This window comes from Colobus angolensis, unplaced genomic scaffold (assembly GCF_000951035.1).
Source record: "Colobus angolensis palliatus isolate OR3802 unplaced genomic scaffold, Cang.pa_1.0 Scaffold56, whole genome shotgun sequence".
In the NCBI taxonomy this organism is placed as follows: domain Eukaryota; kingdom Metazoa; phylum Chordata; class Mammalia; order Primates; family Cercopithecidae; genus Colobus; species Colobus angolensis.
Genome location: NW_012119154.1, coordinates 4,600,715 through 4,624,084, shown reverse-complemented (window position 1 = coordinate 4,624,084; position 23,370 = coordinate 4,600,715).

Genomic DNA, 23,370 nt, shown 5'->3' with positions numbered 1-23,370 from the left:
GGCTGGTCTCTAACTCCTGACCTCAGGTGATCCACCTGCCTCGGCCTCCCAAAGTGCTGGGATTACAGGTGTGAGCCACCATGCCTGGCCTCCTCAATTATTTTCAATTTTTCTATTTCCCTTGTCAAAATATGTCATATAATCTTATCACTCCCTTGAGATAAGGAATTGCTGTTGGAGAAAATGTGATTCCAACCAGAGAATATTTTATGTAACTTAAGGGTTTTGCTTAGTAAATTTTTTCTTTTTACAGTCCAGAGGTTTTTTTTCTTTCCGCCTATTATGCCATGAATTCGTAGGGAATAGATTCCAGCAGCTCAGGCTCCTTCCCACTGGTTCTCACAAGGTGTGCTTCTCTGGGTGCAGCAGGCTGGCGCTTCAGTTGAGCCCAGGTACCCTTCTCTTTGGCTTCTTTCTTTTTCTGATCATTTTCCTTCATGCGTTTCAGGAAGCGATCTTGGCTCTTAGAGTGCTTAATATGCTCAATACGCACATTAATTCTCTTGGCAAGAATCTTGCCCTTGTTTACAACAATGCCAACAGTATGCTGGGTAACACCGTAGACTCTTTCAGTTTAGCCATGGTGACACTTGTGGGGCGTTGCTTTTTGGCGCCTGTTCCCTTGATGTCTACAGTATCATCTTATAGATTCGCAGATACGTGGCCAAAGGAACAACTCCATGTTTTCTAAAAGGCCTGGAGAACATATATCAGGTGCCTCTCCTCTTCCCTTTGGTGTTTGTCATTTTGGCGAATTACTGGAAGATGGCGGTTCTGGCCAAAAGGAAGCAGTAAAACTTTTATCACTTGCTTCCTTAAGAATAGATATTATAAATTTAGCCTCTAACCTTCTTTGACATATTCCCTATTCTCGTTTTATGACTCAGTCTCTTCTGTTTTATTTAATGGCTTAATAGAGTCATGTTTGAAACTGGGTAGAAAGCAATTTCAAGAAATGGTTTACAAGCTACTTTTAATGGGTACTGTTACAGTATTTATTGCTTTCAGATATAACATTATTATTAAAAATTATTTGTTGGTTGCTGGTGGTTGTGCTTGGAGCTATGAGAGACATAAAGAAGCTGCAATCACTGTCCTGTGCCCCTTTATGTGGCAAATAAAAACCATGTGTCTTTATATGGTTTCTCTGGCTGTACCTGAGATATTTCCCCCTCTAGGGAATGGACATTGGTTACAGTGAGATGATGCATTTTCATCTTATTTTTATTGGCTCTTTTCATGAGTATTAGATTACTTGGTAGTCAAGCTGAACTCCCTAAGAGGTAACACTAGGTCAGTGAAGTATATCAATGATCTTTATAAGAACATGATGTCGATTCACGATTCCAAAACTTGCATTAGGGATTGCCTTGCTCATATTGTTACCGGCAGAACATAGCCGTATCTGTACAGGTCTGCAGCAATCTCAATTCTTGCCTCCTTAGAAGAAAGGATTTGACTGAGGAGGCTAATGCAGAAGGAGAGACTGGGGCAAGTTTTTGAGCAGGAGTGAAAGTTCATTAAAAAGCCTTAGAACAGGAATGAAAGGAAGGAAAGTATACTTGGAAGAGGGCCTGGCAGGCGACCTGAAAGGCAAGTGTGTGGTTTGACCTTTTGACCTGCGGTTTTATATGTTGGCATACTTCTGGGGTCTTAAATTGCTTCTTTTTCCGCGCTCACCTAACTCCTGAGAGCTTATCGGGAAACTACTGATCACCAGTTTCAGGTGTTATCTATTATGAGACTGCCTTTCACTGGTACCGGCTGTGACCAATTATCACTGTAGAGGGGCAGTTAACAACCGCCTGACCGTTACCTGATGGCCACCCAACATTCCTGGTGTGTGTGTGTCCCCTGACTAACTACCTACTCTAACAATATCTGTAAGTAGATGTTTGAAATAATCTTAAGAGATTAGAGTCATGAGTTTTGGAGGGGACAAATATTCAAACCTTCCATGTTCTCTCTTTTCTTCTACCTTCCACCAAATATTTCTCACAAAAGGAGCAGATTTCTTAGCCATACAAAAGGAAAGGTGACAAAAATGAAGAGGATACCAAACATGTAAAAATAAAAAAGGAGAGCGAGAGAGTCTAGGGATACCAGAAGTTTCCAAGCTCCTTACAGAGGATAAAATGTAAAGCCCATCTCTTTGTAACATTTCTTCCTATTTAGGAAAAGAGGAGAAATCAGTTTCATATTGCAATTTGATGTGTATACTGTGTGTGTATATGTGTATGTATGTATCGAAAACACAGATTTTACAAATCAATACTTGTGATGCACACTATTATCTATTCTGTGATTGATGGCTGGGATTTAAAGGTTGAAGTAAAGAGCCAAGATGACTTCTGGTCTTTGGTTTAAGCAATTCGGTTGGATGGTAGTACTGTTTACTGAGATAGAGAAAATGCAAGAGGAAATGTTTTGAAAGTTTAGAGAGAAGAAAGTGAATGAAATAATGATTTCTGATTTGGCCTTTTATGTTTGAGTTCCTTAGTATAGTGGTTCTCAGACATTTTGACTCATCCTCAGTACATTTGACATGAAGACCAAGTTGACAGGCACACATTTATATTTGTAACACACACATTGATATCTGTGAGTATGCACGTGTGTGCATGTCCTCCTCCTTTAGCAGGAGCAGCAAGAGCTCTGGCCTGAGATGGGGGTTGAAAGATGCCATCTTAAGAGATGACTCAATAAAGTGTTAGGGCCATCATGAACAAGAAAGAAGTTCTCAATGTTTTCCTCATTTGCAGGTGGCACTCACTACCAGAACCTAATGGCTAATTATTTTCAAAAGACCAAGGCAGGGAATGTACTGGAGACAGTTGTTCCAGTCTCTCCATTGCTCTATCAGGAAAGATTAAGAAAGAAGCAGCTCAAGGTCTTCTCTTGCTTTGAGAAAAGCTAAATTGTGGAGTCTGAAGGGGCATCTCCATTTCTTGCTTAAAATCTGAACACCCCTGCCCCCAACACACGCAAACCTGGGCACAGTGATGTGCACCTGTTGTCCCAGTTACTCTGGAGGCTTGGGCAAGAGAATCCCTTGAGCCCAGAAATTTGAATCTGTACTGGCTATTCACAGCCGTAAATAGCCTGGCAACATAGTGAGACCCTGTCTGTTAAAATAAAAAATAAAAATAAAATCTGAACACATTCAATTTTATTGATTAATTAAAAATGATTTTGAGTTAAACTTACTGAAAAATATTTGGAAAAGTTTAGCAAACACTTATTTCCAACATCAAGAATTATTAATTGTTAACATTTGTCTTATTTTCTCCTAGTCTTTTCATTTATGATATAAAACATTATGGATAAAGCTAATGTCCCCTTGAATCATCACCTCAATTCCATTCCTCTCCCCTTCTCTGTGCCATCACTTCAGTTAGCATTTATGAATTTGATCTGCATCTTCTGATCCATATTTTATTATATTCATACATAATTATTTATAGCCAAGATATAGTATCAATTTTTAAGATTAATAAACCAAACATCGCATGTTCTCACTCATAAGTGGGAGTTGAACAATGAGAACACATGGACACAGAGAGGGGAATATCACACACTGGGGCCTGTTGGGTATCGGGGGCTAGGGGAGGGATAGCATTAGGACAAATACCTAATGTAGAGGATGGGTTGATGGGTGCAGCAAACACCGTGGTACATGTATACCTACATAACAAACCTGCATGTTCTGCACATGTGTCCCAGAACTTAAAGTATAATAATAAAAAAATATTGATAAATGACTCCTCAGCTGGCCACGGCTGTTATCTAGCAAGCTAGGGTCCTAGCACTCAAAGTTATGTCCTCTCTGAGTGAGAACAGACTTTCTGAGGGTGAGGGGATGGTGATTGTGCAAATCTGTATGGATGCCAGTGCAGGCATCTTTGGCCCAGGATAGAGGGCTGTTTCTGAGGAAGTGAAGTGGGCTCTATGGGGAACTGTAGTTCATGCCCATTTCCTCAGCTTAGAGCTGTCTCAACTAAAAGTAGTAAAAGCTGTTTACCACCTGCAAAATGCAGCTGTGTGGGCTATTTTGAAACAAAGGGAGCGTTAGTACGGCTGGTCATTTCCCCAGATCTCTCTTGGTTCACTAGGCAAAAGGTAATACAGATATTAACTGGTAGGGTTTTCTGCGTCTTTCTCTCACGGCCATTGCTGCCTGTGGTAGGAGGTAACCTGGGGTAATATACATTTAGGGTTCTTTTAGAACCATATAGCTCCTTTAAGGGTTCCTTTAATCATATCAATCTGGATTGGAAGTTGAAGCTAACAGGCCTCCAGCTATAGTAAGGAGAAAGATATTCCTCAAAGAATATTATGGCTTAGTTGGGTGTGGTGGCGTGCACCTAGAATTCCAGTGCTTTGGGAGGCAGAAGGATTGCTTGACGCCAGGAGTTTGAAGCCAGCCTTGACAACACAGTGAGACCCTATCTCTACATAAAATTCAAAAATTAGCTGGGCATGGTGGCTCATGTCTGTAATCCTAGCTACTCGGGAGGTTGAGGCAGGAGGATCACTTGAGCCTAGCAGTTTGAGGTTACAGTGAACTGTGATTGTGACATTGCACCCCAGCTTGGGGCATAGAGTGGGATCCTGTCTCAAAAAAAAATCTCTCTCTCTCTCTCTCTGGCATGTATAGCAAGGACCACAGCAGGTCTGAGCCATGCACACATCCCTGACTGATGGAGTCTGTGTGTGTGTGCAGAGGAGACTCAAGAAAGCCTGATGGCTCTGCTAGACCAAGAAAAAAAGACACAAAATCAGGAATGAAAGAGAAGACATTACTACTGACCTTATGGAAGTAAAAGGGATAGTAAGGGAATGTTATGAATAAAAATTAGACAACAGATGAATTAGACAAATTCCTAGGAAGATGTAAATTACTGGCTTGAGAAAAAAATAGAAAACTTAATAGACCTACAAGTAAAGAAATTGAATTGGTAATTAAAAATCTTCCCACAAAGAAGTGCTCATGCCCAAATAACTTCCCTAGTGAATGCTATCAAATATTTAAATAACAAATACTAGTAGCTTACAAGTTCTTTCAGAAAATAGAGGAGGAAGGAGCACTTCCCAGCTCATTCAATGAGAGCAGCATTAACCTGATACAAAAACCAAAGATGACATGAGAAGAGAAAACTACAGACCAGTGTTCCTCATGAACATAGGCCCCAAAATTCTTAATAAAATGTTATCAAACCAAGGTCAGCAACATAAAAAAAGGATCGTATACCATGACCAACAATATCCCAAGAAATATTCCTGTGTATTCCTGTAATCAGAAATATTCCTGTATCCCAGAAATGCAAGACTGAATTAACATTCAAAAATCAATTAATGTGATATACCATATTAATAAAAGTCAAAACTGATATGATCATCTTCACAGATGCAGAAAAAACTTTGGAAAAAATTCAGCACCAATTCATGATAAAAACCCTCAACAAACAAGATAGAGGGGCCCTTCCTCATTCTGACAAAGGCATCTACAAATAACCTAGGGCTAATATCATATTTAATGGTATAGGACTGAATGCTTTCCTCCTAAGATCATGAACAAGGTGAGACTGTCTACTTCCACCATTTCTGTTCAGCTCTGTACTGGAGGTTCTAGCCAGTATAATGAGGCCAAAAATAAAAAAGACATCCATGTTACAAAAGAGAAGTAGGCCTTTTTAAATTCACAGATGATATAATCCTTTATGTAGAAAATTTGAAGAAATCCATACAAACACAAATCTAGAACTAATAAATTAGCAATGTTGCAAGAGACAAAAGCAATATACAAAGCTAATTACATTTCCATGTTCTAGCAACAAACTATTCAAAGATGAAATTAAGAAAATAATTCTGGCCAGGTGTGGTGGCTCATGCCTGTAATCCCAGCACTCTGGGAGGCCGAGGCAGGTGGTCAGGAGTTCTAGACCAGCCTGGCCAACATGGTAAAACCCCTGTCTACTAAAAATACAAAAATTAGCCAGGCATGATGGCTGGCGTGTGTAATCCCAGCTACTTGGGGGGCTGAGGCAGGACTTGAACCTGGGAGGCGGAGGTTGCAGTGAGCCGAGATCACGCCATCACACTCCAGCCTAAGGGACAAGAGCGAGACTTTGTCTAAAAAAAAAAAAAAAATTCCATTCACGATACTTAAATAAAATCAAAAGGAACAAAATACTTAGGAAAAAATGATCAAAAGTAGCACTAGATATATACACTGAAAACCACAAAATATTGCTGAGAGAAATTAAAGAAGATATAAATAAATATCATATGATGGGTTGGAAGACTCAACTTTGTTAAAGGACGATTTTCCCTAAATTGATTTACATTCAACACAATTCTTCTCAAAATCCCAAGCAGGCTATTTTTTTTATAGCAATTGATAAGCTGATCATAAAATGTACATGGAAATACCAAGGACCTTGCAGAGCCCAAACTGTTTTGAGAAGGAAGAATGACATTCAAGAACTTATACAACTCAATGGCAAAACTCACCATTAAAACGACAGTAATCAAGACAGTGTGATATTAGGGTATTGGATAAGCGTAGGCATGTACAGTAGGCTCTCTTTTCTGTGGTTTCGATTTCTTCAGTTAGCCATGGTCTACTGTAGTCCAAAAATATTAAATGGAAAATTCCAGAAATAAACAATTTATAAGTTTAAAATTCTCATTACAGTATGCTTTTATAACTGGCCCACTTATTATTGTTGTTAGTCTCTTACTGTGTCTAATTTATAAATTAAACTTTACCATAAAGTTTACATATATAGGACATATCAGTATAGAAAAAAACATAGAATGTATAGGGTTCTGTACTATCTGCAGTTTCAGGTATCCACTGTGGGGGGGTCTTGCAATATATCCCTTGCTGATGAGAAGGAACTATTGTAAGGCAATGAAGCAGGACTGAGAGTGCAGAAATAAACTATATTAAATTACTTTTCAACAGCGGTTCTAAGGCAATTTCGTAGGGTAAGTATAGTCTTTTCAACAAATTGAGATGGAGCAGGGGCTTCTTTTAGGGGCTTGTGGGCCGCCCAAACATGGAAATAAAGAAAAGTCTTGAGTTCCTTCAAGGGACATTCCGGGCACCTATCTAGCTCTATTAGTCAGTCTTCACACTGCTAATAAAGGCATACCTGACACAGGGTAATTTATAAAGGAAAGAGGTTTAATGGACTCACAGTTTCACATGGCTGGGGAGGCCTCACAACCATGGCGGAAGACGAAGGAAGAGCAAAGGGGCATCTTACATGGCAGCAGGCAAGAGGGCATGTGCAGGGAAACTCCCGTTTGTAAGACCATCAGATTGTATGAGACTTATTCACTATCAGTAATACAGCAAGGAAAAGACCAGTCCCCATGATTCAACTACCTCCCATCGAGTCTCTCCCAGGACACATGGGAATTATGGGAGCTACAATTCAAGATGAGTTTTGGACGGGTCACAGCCAAACCATATCACTAGCCTTGAAAAGTAAATACGCAGCTTGATAAGCAAGAAGTTAATAGTAGCTTAAAACAGGAGCAACAGAAGCTAAAGTCAGGAGATGTTTGATTCTCTACAGAAACTAAAGATAATATCCTAACATATGTACCTGAGTTGTTTTTCAGAAACCCAGACCTCCACCAAACAGATCCACTGACACATAGATGTCAAATATGAGGGACCTGAGAACTGAATTCTGACCACTGCTATTTTAGATGTCTTCCTAGGCAGTCTGGCAGAGGTGGCACTCCCAGGCCAGAATTAACATTCTTTTCTGCTGATCCCAAATCCCAAATTTTTAGACAAAGCTTTGTGTCCTTTAATCGCAAATCAGAATTTTTTTTTTCCAGCATCTTGCTCTGTCACCCAGGCTGGAGTGCAGTGTGTGCAATCTTGGCTCACTGCAACCTCTGCCTCTGGGGCTCAAGTGATCCTCCCACCTCAGCCTCCCAAATAGTTGAGGTGCCAGTCATCATGCCCAATTAATTTGTGAATTTTTGTAGAGATGGAGTTTCACCACGTTGCCTAAGCTAGTCTCAAACTCCTAAGCTCAAACAATCTGCTCACCTCAGCCTTCAAAAGTGCTGGGATTACAGGCATGAGCCACCACGCCGGGCCTCAAATCAGAAAATCTTTGGATCTACCTATGGCCTATGGGCCTCCACTCCAAGATATACCACCTTTTTAGGTCAAACCAATGTGTAGCCTCCATGTATTGATTTATGACTTTGCCTGTAACTGCCTCTCCATCCTAAAAAACGCTCACCTGTAAACCATCTGGGAGTTTGGGTCTTGAGTATGATCTGCCCCATTCTCCTTGTTTGGTGCCCTGCAATAAATGCTTCACTTTCTCTTGCTGCAAATCCCAATGTCAGGGTTTGGCTTTGCTGCGCCAGGTGAGCAGACCCCAGTTCGGTTCGATAACAAAATGGTGCTGGGACAACTGCGTATCTATATGCAACACTTCCGAAAAAAAAGATAAGCTGGACTTCATCACAGTTGAAAACTTTTGCTCTTCAAAAACACCACTAACAAAATGAAAAGACAAGTTAAACAGACTGGGTAATAATATTTGCAAATTATGTACCTGACAAATGACTTATATCTAGAATATACATATATTTTTTTAAGTTTTTCTTTTTCTTTTTTTCTTTTTTTTGAGACAGAGTATCTCTCTGGTGCCCAGGCTGGAGTGCAGAGGCATGACCATGATTCACTGCAGCCTCAACCTCTTCAGGCTCAGGTGATCTTCCCACCTCAGCCTCCCTAGTAGCTGAGACTACAGTCAGGCACCACCATGCCCAGCCAAATTTTTTGGTATTTTTTGTAGAGATGGGGTTTTGCTTATGTTGCCCTTGCTGGTCGCAAACTCCTGGGCTCAAGCTATCGGCCCACCTCGGCCTCCCAGAATGCTAGAATTACAGGTGTGAGCAATCACACCTGGCCTAGAATATATTTTTAAAACTCCTAAATGGGCAATGGATTCGAAGAGATATTTCACTAAAGAAGATATACAAATGGTTAACAAGTACATGAAAAAGGTGTTCAACATCATTAATCACTAGAGAAATGTAAATTAAAACCACAGTGAAATATCCATTTACTTTTACCAGAATGACTGAAATAAAAAAGAAAGCATTCATGAGTGTGAGGAAGTGGAGAAAGTGGAATCCTTTAATATTACTGGTGCGAAGTTAAAATGGTGCAGATATGTTGGCAAATGGCTTCTTAAAGTGTTAAACGTAACCCAGTAATTCCAGTTCTAGGAATATACGCAAGAGAAATGATAACATCTGTCCTCTTGACGTTGAACTTGATTTGAGCCTGTGCTCCTGGAAAGCAGCAATGCGGAGAAAATTCCCACACTTTTGTATTTGTAAGAAAGCCTACCCACAAAGAATCACTGTTATGGACTTAGTTAGGTCCCACTCATGCCCCAATTCATATATTGAGGTCTTAACCCCCAGTACACCTCAGAATGTGATTATATTTGGACACAGGGCTTTTAAAGAAGTAATTAAGGTTAAATGAGGTACAGAGGATGGGGCCCCGATCCAACAGAACTGGTGTTTTAATGAGAAGAGGAAGCAACATCAGGGAAGCACGTACACACAGGAAAGTCCAAGTGAGGACACAGCGAGAGGCAGCCATCTGCAAACCAAAAAGAGAGTCCATGGCAGAAACCAACTCTACTGACACTTTGATCTTAGACATCCAGCCTCCAGAACTCTGAGAAAATACGAGTTGTGTTGTTGAAGCCACCCAGTCTGTGGTATTTCATGATGGCAGTCCTAGCGGACTAACACAACCATTGCTCTTGCATATTTCCTGCCATTCCTGCCATCATTCCTTAGGACTCCTATAAGATTCACTGGTGGCTCTCTTGTTTACCCACTTCTATAAAATCCCAGGTCCTCTTTTTTTTTTTCCCCTGGAGATTCATTAATGAACATTTTGCCTATTTTAAAAGCTTGAATGAACGAATGAAATCATCTCCTTAATTGCTCAGCACATTTTGTCTTTTATGTCCATCACAAAGACTTGTACACAATTACTCATAGCAGCATTATTTGAAAACTGGAAACAATCCAAATGTCAATTAATTAATGAATTGATAAACAAAATGTAGTATGCCTGTACAGTGGAATTCTATTTAGAAATAAAAAGGAATGATATAGTACTGATACGTGCTACAACATAGATGAACCTTGAAAACGTTATGCTAAATGAAAAAAGCTAAGTGCAGAAGACTACATATAGTATGATTCCATTTATATGAAATGTCCAGAGAGGGCAAATTTAGAGAAAGAGAAAGCAGATCAGGCTAACCTGAAGCTGGACATGGGAGTGGAGTGTGCCTGCAAATAGACTAAAGGAAAATGGGCTAAAGGAAATTGGGTAGGGTTCTAAAATTGGAATGTGGTGACGATTGCACAACTATACACTTATTAAAAGTCATGAATTGTATACTTACAATGGGTGAATTTTATGGCATATAAATTTTAACAAAGCTATAGAAAATAACAAGAACAAAAAATCAAATGCTTCAACAAACTATGAAAATTCACTGTCAGAACCAATAGTATCCAAAGAGTGGATTAAGCATCCAGACTTCTGGTGTTTTGCCAGACTTCATCCAGACTTCTGGTGTTTGCCATTGACTCGGCTTCTACAGAGCACTGTGAATGGAACTCGGAGAGAAATCCCTCCGCAAATTCAGGGTTCATGTTTGATCCACATATCTAGAACCACTCATCAGAGCGGCACCCTCACCACCATAGTCAAAGATCGATAGTTATACTTTATATGTTCCAGTGTAGAAATAAAGAACAAAGAAAATAATTCGATGAAGAAACAGACTATAGTTGAAGCTATTGATCATGGAGCCAAATAAAGATAACACAATGAAAGACTGCAAACAATTTCACCCTTCTTATTGAGAAGAAACAGAGCTAATAATTTTTTATCATTGCATCATTAAAAATTGTGTTGAATCTTTTTTTAAAAAATTCACTTTTAGTTAGATATTTACAAATGAGGTCAATACCCATTAACTAGTCTGTGGATGTTGAACATACGAAAAGAGACTTAAGAAGATCCTTTCTCTTCCAACTGTAATACAAGTTTACTTAATCATTGGCACTGACCCTTCTTCCCATTGTACTCCTCTCTTCAGAATCTTTCGCCTACCACGCATCTCTGCTTATTGTAAATTCCCATTCAACCGTAAAACTTAGCTCTAATGTGATTTCATAGTTATTTCTCCTTGAATCATCATTACTTGCATAAATATATTATTGATTGCACTCGAATGTAAGGAATGGTGCCGTATTTTTTTTCATAGAATAGACTCCAGAGTATGGAGCACTTGGTAAACTTCCCTAAATACGCTTTTTGAATTGAATGGAATGTATTACCCCCTGGTGGCTGAATAGGAAAATAACTTCAGACTTTGTTAAACGACATCACCTGCAGTCCCTTGTGCCTCAAACTACTGTAGATTTTGGAGGGCTCCAACTGTGGAATTTAATTCAAGGGAATTTGGGGGGTGGGTGATGTTGATGTTCTAAAATTGGAATGTGATGATTGCACAGCCGTCAAAATCAAGAGTAGCTCAGGCCCTTGGTGGAGATTACAATTTCAGAAATCCCTTTTTTCGTTTTTTCCTCTTTCTTTCATTTCTTCCCGCTCCTGTTCCTCTCCTCATTTTTCTCATTTCTCCATTGTGAATCCTTCCCCCACCTTATCTACTAATTTTAATTTTTTTCTTCTTTCACTTCTTGTTCTTATCTTTTCACTGCTGAGTTCTTTTGCTTCTTTTTGATTTTTGCCTGTTTGTATTCAATTATTTCCAGTGTGATCACACAAAAACACTACTTTTTTCTCTTTTGGTGTGTTTAATGGACACAGCTGGCCAGACTCCAAATTCAGCCACTGATGTCTTCAAATATAATGTCTTGCATTTTTTTCCTTAGGACAGAGTCTTGCTATGTTGCTGCTCAGGCTGGAGGGCAGTGGTGTGATCACAGCTCACTGTGGCCTTGAGCTCCTGGGCTCAAATGATCTTCCCACCTCAGCCTCCCGAGTAACTGAGACTATAAGCACACATGACCTCACCCGTGACTTGCATTTTTACAGTAAACTTTTTTCCAGTATGGTTTCCCATCTATGCTCTGGTTTCTCACCTATTTTAATATCTGGCAAGAAGTCTTCTTAAAGCAAACATACAGGCATTAGAATTATCTCCATTCAATGATAAAGCAAACTGAATCAGAAGAAGAATAGGCCGGGCGCGGTGGCTCAAGCCTGTAATCCCAGCACTCTGGGAGGCCGAGGTGGGAGGATCACGAGGTCAGCAGATCGAGACCATCCTGGCTAACACGGTGAAGCCCCATCTCTACTAAAAATACAAAAAACTAGCCGGGCGAGGTGGCGGGCGCCTGTAGTCCCAGCTACTCCGGAGGCTGAGGCAGGAGAATGGTGTAAACCCGGGAGGCGGAGCTTGCAGTGAGCTGAGATCCGGCCACTGCACTCCAGCCTGGGTGACAGAGCCAGATTCCGTCTCAAAAAAAAAAAAAAAGAAGAAGAAGAATAAACACTTGTCTGAGATCACAGATACTCAGTCTGAGCTTTGTTCCCACGTCTCTTCTATCATTGCACCAATCCTCCTACAAAAGCTGATTTCTGAAGGGTTGGGATCAAACTTCTTTACCATCAGAGTTTAATAATCACACTTGTCTTTTAAGAGCCTGTAAGTATTTCATAATTTTTGTATTTATTTATTTATTTAGATGGAGTTTTGCTCTTGTTGCCCAGGCTGGAGTGCAATGGCACCATCTCAGCTCACTGCAACCTCCACCTCCCGGGTTTAAGCGATTCTCCTGCCTCAGCCTCCTGCCTAATCCCTCCTAGCTGGGATTACAGGCACCCACCACCACGCCCAGCTGATTTTTTGTATTTTTAGTAGAGACAGGGTTTCACTATATTGGCCAGGCTGGTGTCGAACTCCTGACCTCAGGTAATACACCTGCCTCAGCCTCCCAAAGTGCTGGGATTACAGCATGAGCCACCACGTCCCACCCTCTTTTTTTTTTTTTGCACAGAGTCTATCTCTCTTGCCCAGGCTGGAGTGCAGTGGTGCGATCTTGGCTCACTACAACCTCTGCCTCCCAGGTTCAAGCAATTCTTGTGCTTCAACCTCCTGAGTAGCTGGGATTACAGGCGCCCGCCACCACACCCAGCTTATTTTTGTATTTTTAGTAGAAATGGGATTTCACCATGTTGGCCAGGCTGGTCTCAAACTCCTGACCACAAGTGATCTGCCTGCCTTGGCCTCCCAAAGTGCTGGGATTGCAGGCGTGAGCCACTGTGCCTGGTTGACATTGTGTTTAAGTTTAGTGATACAATGAATGTGATTGTTCACAATTCACCTGGGGTTATAGAAACTTAAAGCCAAAAGAATTAGAAGTGATCTAATTCCAATTATTTCAGCAAATGACAAAACTGAGGCTCAGAGAAGTGAAATGACTTAACTGATTTCACATAGTTCATTGGTAACACAGCCAACAATAAAACCCAGGTCTCTTGGATTCTAGTTTAGTGTACTTTCCAGGACTTTGTGCAGTCTACTAAGCACAGTTTGGAAGTGGCAGGGTAGAGCTGTGAAGACGCAGAACCCTGGGCCCAGACAGACCAAACAGGAGATCAAGAGAAAATTATTTTTTTTAAATCTCAGCTCTGCCACTTGCCAAACCATATTTGGTAAGTTATTTAAGCATCAGTTTCCTTATCTGTTAAACAACGATAAAATCCAGTACAATTCTGCTTGAAGATTAAAAATAAAAACTATTTGGTAGAGCAAAAGTGTGTAGCTTGATAAGAGGTACCTAGATTCTGAGACTAGTATAGCGGATCAAACAGCTAGTGTTTCTAGCTGTTGGAATTTTGCGAAGCTTTTTAACTTCTTTGAATGTTATTTCCTCATCTTTAAAATGGGAATAATAATGCTATTTGCTTCGTAGGGTTTCCAGAAGCTCAAATGAAATCATTCATAAGAAATTAGTATGTGTTTGGCACACAAGTCAGAGTTCAATAAATCCATACTATAATCAGCCTTCTTCCCAGGTTGTAATGGAAGTTCAGATCTCTTAATGGGCAAAACTTTGAACTAAAAAATTTAGTCTAGAAAACACTTTTTTATAAAGTATTAGCTTCTTTCCAAAGTAATGTTTTCAAGGAAATCAGGAGTAAAGACTTTTCATTATCACATGAAGATAACAGCTACCAAGACTGTGCCATGTGGGTGCCAGGTCTTTACATACAGTCTCTCATTTAGGTTTCAGAATACTCACATGCAGACAGATTAAGTACCTGGTCCAAGATCACTCTGCTAATGAGACGTGTAATCCTGGTCCAGGTCACTCCAAACCCTGTGGCATTCCACTGTCCCATTTTAATTCCACCTCCCAAACTGAACTATTGAGAGAATTAAAATGTGAGACTATCAAAAATTGCTCTAGCTTTTTGACAACCTATTCTAATTACCAAAAGCAGCAGGAGAGAACGTCGACATAAAGCTTTTATGATGCCAGGAGAAACCCTTTTAACTTTTATTCCATGAAATCTCTTGGACATTCTCTAGTGAACCTCCTACCACAATTGACTTTTGAATCCTGTATTAGTCTGCTAGGTCTGCCATGAAAAAATACTGTAAACTGAGAGGCTTAAACAACAGAAATTTATTTCCTCATAGTTCTAGAGGCTGAAGATCCAAGAACAAGGCACTGGCAGTCTTAGTTTCTCCTGCAGCCTCTCTTCTTGACTTACAGATGGCTCTGGCCCCACTATGCGTCCTCATGACCTTTCCTCTGTGCACCTGCATTTCTGTCTCTCCTCCTCTTAAAAAAAAAAAAAAGGGGGCAGCCTCCTGAGGTTGAATGGGCTCAGAGAGACTTCCTTTTCAACTCTTCTTATGAGAATACAAATCCCGTTAGATTAGGGCCCTACCCCTTACAACCTCATTTAAGCTTAAATGCCTTTGTAAAGATCCTGTCTCCAAATACAGTCACATTGGGAATTAGGGATTCAGCATATGAATCTGGGGAATGGGGGAAACAATGTAGCCTATAACGAATGCATTCAATATTTTAGCCTCAAGACCATAAAGCGTTTTCTAGAAATACTTGCAGAAACATAATTGACAAGCATGATCATAAATCATGTCTAAGCCCCCAGAATTATAGAATGTGAGAGCCAGAAGAGACCCTAGAGGTCTAGTTCAGTGCCAGTATTTTTCAGTTATTGAAACTTGGGCCCAAGATGCGGAAAGAGCTTGTGTGAGGACTACCTCACATCCGTCCGTATTGGAACCCAGAACTTCTCATGTGGTGCATGAGTTATTCCACTGCAGTGCTGCTGCTATTTCAAATCTGATTTTATATATAATATCATCCTTGCTTTTTCCCCATCTTAAACTTCACCAATGCCTTCATTCACACCTGGGAAGATTAGATTCAGCTCATGCCAAGCACTTCACTTGGAAATGCATGGCTTCATTTATTCCTCATTGTAGCCCTGTGTGGAAGACCATATCATTTTATAGATGAGGACATCTGAGTGTTTAAGTGACTTGCTCAAGTTTCCTCAACTAGTGAGACACAAAGCCTGATGTGGACATGGATTTGAAGGCTCATGTGTGATTAACTGAATGGCTCATGTGTTTGGTCACTTTGAAGGCTGATTCATTAGCTTCTTTCCCTATCCCCATTGTGACTTACAACTGCAAGCTCAACAACAGGTAGTGAAAGAGGACAACTACAGACCTTCACAGGGCCTTGGAAAACGGTTCCTTTGTTGTTCTGCAAAAAGGATCACTGGGGAAAGCCAAGAGTTCCTACTTAGCAGGACTAGGGGCACTTTAGGCAGATAGGCTAGAGAATATTTTATAACAAAAACACTTTACAGCGACTGTAAAAAAAAAACCTGTTCATGATTTTAAAAAACATAAACAGTATAGAGAAGTATAAAGAAAGAGTAAATTATCTCATCTTCCTGGCTCATCCCCAGTTGCATTCTCCAGAGATAACTGTTGTTCTGTGTCTATTCAGACATATTTTTAAAAATATATGTAAGCACTTGCATAATGTAAGTAAATTATACTTTAGGGTAATACTATAACTATTGCTCTGAAACGTACTTTTAAAAAATCTCTTAACAGTATGTCTTTGACATGTTTTCATGTAAATATATGTCCTTCCATTTCATCCTTCTTTTTTTGTTCTTTTTTTTTTTTTCAGTCAGGATCTCACTCTGTCTTCCAGACTGGAGTTGGTGGAGTGTAGCACAATCTTGGCTCACTGCAGCCTTGACTGCCTGGGCTCAGGCGATCCTCCCACCTCAGCCTCCCCAGTAGCTAGGACTACAGGCATGCAATACCAGTCTCTGCTAGTTTTTGTGTTTATTTATTTTTTTTTTGTAGAAACGGGGTTTGATCATGTTGCCCAGGCTGGTCTTGAACTCCTGGACTCAAGTAATCTGCCCACCTTGGCCTCTCAAAGTTCATTCTTTTTAATGATGGAAAAATAGTTCAGGCCGGACACGGTGACTTATACCTGTAATCCCAGCACTGTGGGAAGTCGAGGTGGGCGCATCACTTGAGGTCAGGAGTTCGAGACCAGCCTGGCCAACATGGTGAAACCCTGTCTTTACTAAAAATACAAAAATTAGCCGAGCATTGTGGCGGACACCTGTAATCCCAGATACTCAGGAGGCTGAAGCAGGAGAATTGCTTGAACCTGGGAAGTGGAGGTTGCAGTGAGCCGAGATCGCACCACTGCACTCCAGCCTGGGCAACAGAGCAAGACTCATCTCAAGAAAAGAAAAAGAAGAGATAAAACAAAAATATTTCATTGTAGGGATATACAATAAATTTAAATTTACTCATTCCCGTAACAGGCTGAGTAATGGCCCCCCAAATGTCTACATTGTCTACATCATAATCCCTGGAACCTGTACATGTTACGCTATTTAAAGAGATGATCTTTTCGGATGTGATTAAGAATTTTGAGGCCGGATATGGTAGCTTACGCCTGTAATCCCAGCACTTTGGGAGTTCAAGGCGGGCGGATCACCTGAGATCAGGAGTTTGAGATCAGCCAAGCCAACATGGAGAAACCCTGTCTCTACTAAAAATACAAAATTAGCCAGGCGTGGTGGCACATGCCTGTAATGCCAGCTACTCGGGAGGCTGAGGCAGGAGAATCGCTTGAACCTGGGAGGTGGAGGTTGCAGTGAGCTGAGATTGTGCCATTGCACTCTAGCCTGGGCAACAAGAGTGAAACTCTGTCTCAAAAAAAAAAAAAAAAAAGGAATTTTGAGATGGGGAGATCATCCTGTATGATTGAGAGGGGGGTGTGGGGAGGTGCTAAATACAATCATTAGTGTCCTTATAAGAGAGAGGCAGAGGGAACTTTGACATACACAGAGAAGGCGATGAAGACAGAGGTAGAGACTGGACTGTGGAGGTTACAAGAAATGTGGGCAGTCACCAGGAGCTGGAAGACATAAGAGATGGAGTCTCTTTCTGAGCCTCCAGAGGAAGTGTGGCCTCGCTGGCACCTTGATCTTGGACCAGTGATATTGATTTTAGACTTCTGGCTTCCAAAATGGTGAAAGAATACATTTATTATGTTTTAAGCAAAATAAGTTTGCTTAAAACAAGTTTGGGGTAATCTGTTATAGCAGCCACAGGAAACTTACATAATTCCTTTACTGATGAACATTTAGGATGTTTACAATAAAAGCCTGTAATGTAACTTTACCCACTTGGACAATTACATTTGTAGGACAAATTCCAAGAACTAGAATATCTGAGGCAAAGCATATGGACGTAAAAACAAAAATTTCATCAGGCCAGAGAGAATATTTTATATATTCCAAATGGATTCCAGGTACTATATGTCAAAATGTATACCTTTGAATTTACAACTTTAAATATGTTGGTTGGCTGGGCTCAGTGGCTCACATCTGTAATCCCAGCACTTCAGGAGGATGAGGTGGGAGGATTACTTGAAGCCAGGAGTTTGAGATCTGCCTGGGTCACATAGTGAGACCCCATCTCTACAAAAATATAAATGAGAAAATGAAAAAAACAATCTATAGAAGAGGGAATACCCATGAATAGTTAGGTTCATTTTCATAAAGGAAAGACAAGAAGGATGATGAGACTCCCAGATACCAACAAATACTGCAAAGTCACTGCAACAAAAGCATTATTGTACATGATTGTGGGTAAATAGCTTAATGGGGCAGAACAGAGCGCTCAGAAGCAAAGCTGCGTACATGAGAACTTGATATATGCGGCTGACACCACAAGTCAGTGGAGAAAAGCAACAGTGCCTCACTATTGGAGAAAAGTAAAATTAGGTCCTTACCTCATTCTGTGTGAAGGTGAATTTCAGATCAACCAAGATCCCATGGAAAGATAGAACTATAAAGTTAAAAAAAGAAAATGTAGGAAGAGTATCTTTTGGGGGGTAGAAGAGAGGTGGGGTTGAAGGATTTCTACAAGACCCAGAAACCACGAGCAATTGGGTAAAATGTTTAATGGATTATATTACACCACAATTAAGAATTCATTTTTAATATGATATAGTAGACAAAGATGACAATTGGCTTACAGAAAGGGAGATTTTACATCATCAAAAAGTAACAGAAATAATATCTAAAGTAAATCCAATAGAAAAATACACAAAGTATATTCAAGGGGAAATTGAAATGGCTAACATTGCTCAACTTCACTGGATAACAAAATAAAACAAGACGGAGGGGCGCGGTGGCTCACGCCTGTAATCCCAACACTTTGAGAGGCTGAGGTGGAGGGATCACCTGAGGTCTGGAGTTCGAGACCAGCCTGGCCAACATAGTGAAATGCCATCTCTATTAAAAATACAAAAATTAGCCGGATGTGGTGGTGCTTGTCTGTAATTGCAGCTACTTGGGAGGCTGAGGCAGGAGAATTGCTAGAACCTGGGAGGTGGAGGCTGCGGTGAGCCAAGATGGTACCATTGCACTCTAGCCTGGGTGACAGAGTGAGATTTTGTCTCAAAAAAATAAAAAAATAAAAAATAATAAAGTAAAACGAGACACAACTTAAGAGCCAAGAACATTGGGCGGGGTGCGGTGGCTCACGCCTGTAATCCCAACACTTTGGGAGGCTGAGGCAGCGGATCACAAGGTCAGGAGATTGAGACCATGCTGGCTAACATGGTGAAACCCCATTTCTACTAAAAATACAAAAAATGAGCCGCACATGGTGGCACATGCCTATAGTCCCAGCTACTCAGGAGGCTGAGGCAGGAGAATTGCTTGAACCCGGGAGGCAGAGGTTGCAGTGAGCCAAGATCGTGCCTCTGCACTCCAGCCTGGCAACAGAGTGAGACTCTGTCTCAGAAAAAAAAAAAAAAAGGCCCAAAACATTAAAGAGGCAGACAATACCAAGTTTGAGTGTCTGGAGAGCAGTATGCCAATACTTCTGGACGTCACATATACCCCATGACTTATTTAGCCCACTCCTGGGTAAATGCTCCAGAGAAATTTGCTCATAGTCCATAAAGGGGCAGGTCTACAGATGCTACATTCATTTCAGATTAATGTGGTAGTAGGACAATTGGAGGCATCTGAGCATTTACTGCTCAGGGAATGGATAATACTATGGAATAGATAAAACCTGTGGAATACTTTCCAGCAGTTAGGCCCCTATGAACTAGATGTGCGTATGCATCATGGGTAGATCTTAAAAATTAGTGTTGGGGGTGGGGTGCAAGGGGAGGGAGAGCATTAGGACAAATACCTAATGCATGCAGGACTTAAAACCTAGATGACAGGTTGATAGGGTACTGCAAACTACCATGGCACACGTGTACCTATGTAACAAACCTGCACGTTCTGCACATGTACCCTGTAACTTAAAATAATAAAAAAATTAGTGTTGAGTGAAAGAAGCGGCAGAGTAAGATCTATTGCGTGACACCATGTCTGTATGATTTTATAAAGATGCCAACCCAACCTATCCAAGGATACTTATTAAGTCCATCAAAGTGGATGTCTATGGGGAGAAACATAAGTGGGAATTGAATTGTAAAAAGTAAAACAGGCTGATGAAGATAAGCACCATGAAACAAGGACTATAATTTACTCAATTTTATGCACCTATAATAATTCTAGCTATCCTTTTCTTTGGTCTAAAACATGGCCTGCATTGTTTTAGAGGCTCAGCCATACACTTGCAAATAACTGCACATATATCTGTCGCTCTGCAAGGCTGTCAGGGGCTCTCGGGCAGCCCACGTTTTCGTGTCTGTTGTTCTCTTGGGACCTGACACATAGCAGGTGTTCAATAGTTTTGTTGAAAGAAAACGCAGCACATTTTTGGAAACCAGTTTATACATTCCTCCAAAGCTTAGAAAAATGCAGAGGAACTGAAGAATGTGATGCCTGGAAACACGATTTTCTAGTTCTCCAACCGATATCTTGAAGGCTTAAACTTGAAAAGCAAGTACTGTTTTTTGTCCGTTTTCTGACTCCCGTTTCTTGTCTTCTCCTCTTCATCCCTAGTGCTTAACAGTTGTCTTCAACATCTGGGCAAGGGAGTCAGGTGACAGCAGAATTAATATGCAATCCTTCCTGGTAATGTAAGGGAAGGGGCACGGGTTTGCCTATCACAGCAATAATCTAGCAAAAGCAGCCAGTACCACATGCTACTCCCTGCTGGAGGCCCTCCAGGTCCACACTGCCTTCAGGATAAAGTCTCCACCTGACACTCATGTCCTTCCAGACTTGCTTCGGGCTCCAGACTTGGCTGTCGCCACTCTAACATGATCTGCTTCTCTAACAAAGGGTGCTGACGTGGACACTCGTTAATATTTTAAATTCAATAAGAAATCATTTTAAATAATATAAGTTAAAACTAGTAAGTAAGTAATTTTAAATGCTTTCTAGCATCTGTCTCCAAAGGTGGCAGTTTGTTGAAGACACCAGGTCCACAGTGCTAGGGTCTGCTGTTCCCTGCTGTGCTGTAAGTGACAACCCCTTTTATCTCACTTTCCCAAATCCAGCTGTTGTTTTGCAGAGAAAAACCTCTGTGCCAGGGTGAACAAGTCAGAAAGAGGCCTTAGCATGAGCCCCTGTTCTAGAACTTCCTACTTTGTCCCTCCAAATCCACCGTTCTCCCTTTTCCACCTTGCTCCCTGTCCTAGAGGCTGACCTCCAGGGACAGCCTGGGCAGCCCTCCTTGCCCTCTGTTCTTGACTGGGTTTGGCCAGGGAAGAGAGGCACCCTCAGTGCTGACCACACACTGCAGTGCTCTGCAGAGCTACATGACCTCCGATGCCCAGGTCCACCTGCACCAATTAAATCCTTGCCCTACTTGCCCTCTGTTCCTGATCGGTTGTGGCCAGTGAAGAGACAAGAAAGAGGACTATCCTGTTTCACTGTGCAGTCTGTTCCCTCCCAGGACCTTGAATGATACCACCCACTGGTATATCCAGTTCTCAGGAACACCCCGTTTCTTCATGGCAGTTTTATTTCTTGGTTGTTCTTGTCCTTTCCTGAAACTCAGCATTGGTTAAAGGCCAGCCTGATTCCCTAAATGTTCTCAGGAAACAGGATGGGATGGTTCAGGGCAAGTCTACAAATGGCTCCACTTTCCATACAGGGATCAGCTTTGCAAACCAGGTGCCTTGGGCAACCTCAGGGGAACTCCCCCTTAGCACTTCCCCTCTGGGGGCTACTTGGCTTTCATGTGTATATGCATAGGAAGATCATGCTAATGACTCTTCCTTGAACAGGGAACACACGCTCCTGGTGACCAGTGCTTTCTAACCTTAGCCAGAGAAGAGTTTGGTGTAAGTTTTGATTAACTGTGTTATGCAGTCCTCCCCAGCATGCTAGACATTCTGTTGATTCGTCTTCAATGACACTTGTGATTCCTCCAATTTACCACCCTGTGCCCTACTCTTGTGCCTCTCCCCAAGTCCTGACTGTGCTGTAACACTCCTTCCCACTTTCGTTTGGGCAGCTTCTGCTTTTCCCAGCTGGGAGGTCTGTGTCCTGCAGACAGTCTTCCCTGACCTAAATGAAGTCTAAATTAAACCCTCATCATAGCTGCTTCTCCCACTGTGTTGTAATGACCTGATTGTCTGTCACCCTCATTGAGACAAGAGAAAGTAAAAATTAGCCTGGACTATTAAAATCTTCCTTGGCCATTCATCAGGCTGGAATAAAAGATAAAACCAGATTCAAAGTTAACAATAAATAATATTTCTCGCAAGGGGCATGCTGTAGTGGTAAAGGGTCACAAAAACCCCCTTCTTGGAGTAGTGTCTTCTGACTCACTGAGAAACCTATTTTCTCTAAAATCCTAGACTATCAGAAACGTCGCTGTTTGAAATGATGTTAGAGTGAAATATCTCACCCTTGCCTGGAGGATCTAAGTCACTGAGAGAGAAGCAGCCTTGATTTAAACCTCAGGGACACAGCTTTGGAGGAGGGGTTTCTGGACACAGTAGCCCACAGCTATGGATAATAGTCTTATTGCTTCCCAGCAAACACGTTCCTGGGTCTGCTTTCTAGTCCGGGACTTAGGATGATACCGTTACATTTAGGCCTATCTTGCTTTGAGTCTGTCAAAATACATTTCGCTTAAATTTCACTCTTCCCCATGCCCCATACTGTAATTCTTTTCTTTTCCTTTGTTTGGGGAGATACCCTATGGTTCTTCTGGTGTGTGGTCTCTGCAATGTGTCAATGAACATCACGTTGTAGGCTTTGTCAGAGTAGGCTTTGTTCCCGGTGGTCCTGGGTTGGTTGAGTGAGGACAGCAATTTATCATAGCACCTAAAATGCAGGATAAAAGAGAGAAGCAATTTCTGTTAAATGGGTGAGTAAATGAATGAGTGAGTCATGTTTCCCCCTAGATGGACTTGTATGAGCCAGGAAGTGCACCTAGGACCTAGCCAACATGGGCAGTTTAAACTGGGAATCTGGAGTCAGAGCTGGGTTTGAACCCTAACCTGCCATTTATTAATCATGTGAGCAAAATGAATGTCTTACTTCTGTGCGCCTCAGTGTCCTCATCTCAAAATGAAGACGATATTTTATTGAGCATAATAATCTCTCTCCTGCAGGGTTGCTATAATTGGCAGAAAAAAATTGTCCAAAAGTTGGGATTGGATAAAAGAGATTACTGGGTGTTATTTCAATTGAGTGGGGCCATTGTCCTGGGGACCCTCTGGGGATATCTGATTCCACAGGGGTGTGCACATTTCACTGACTTGCCATTGGCTAGGCTTTTTTTTTTTTTA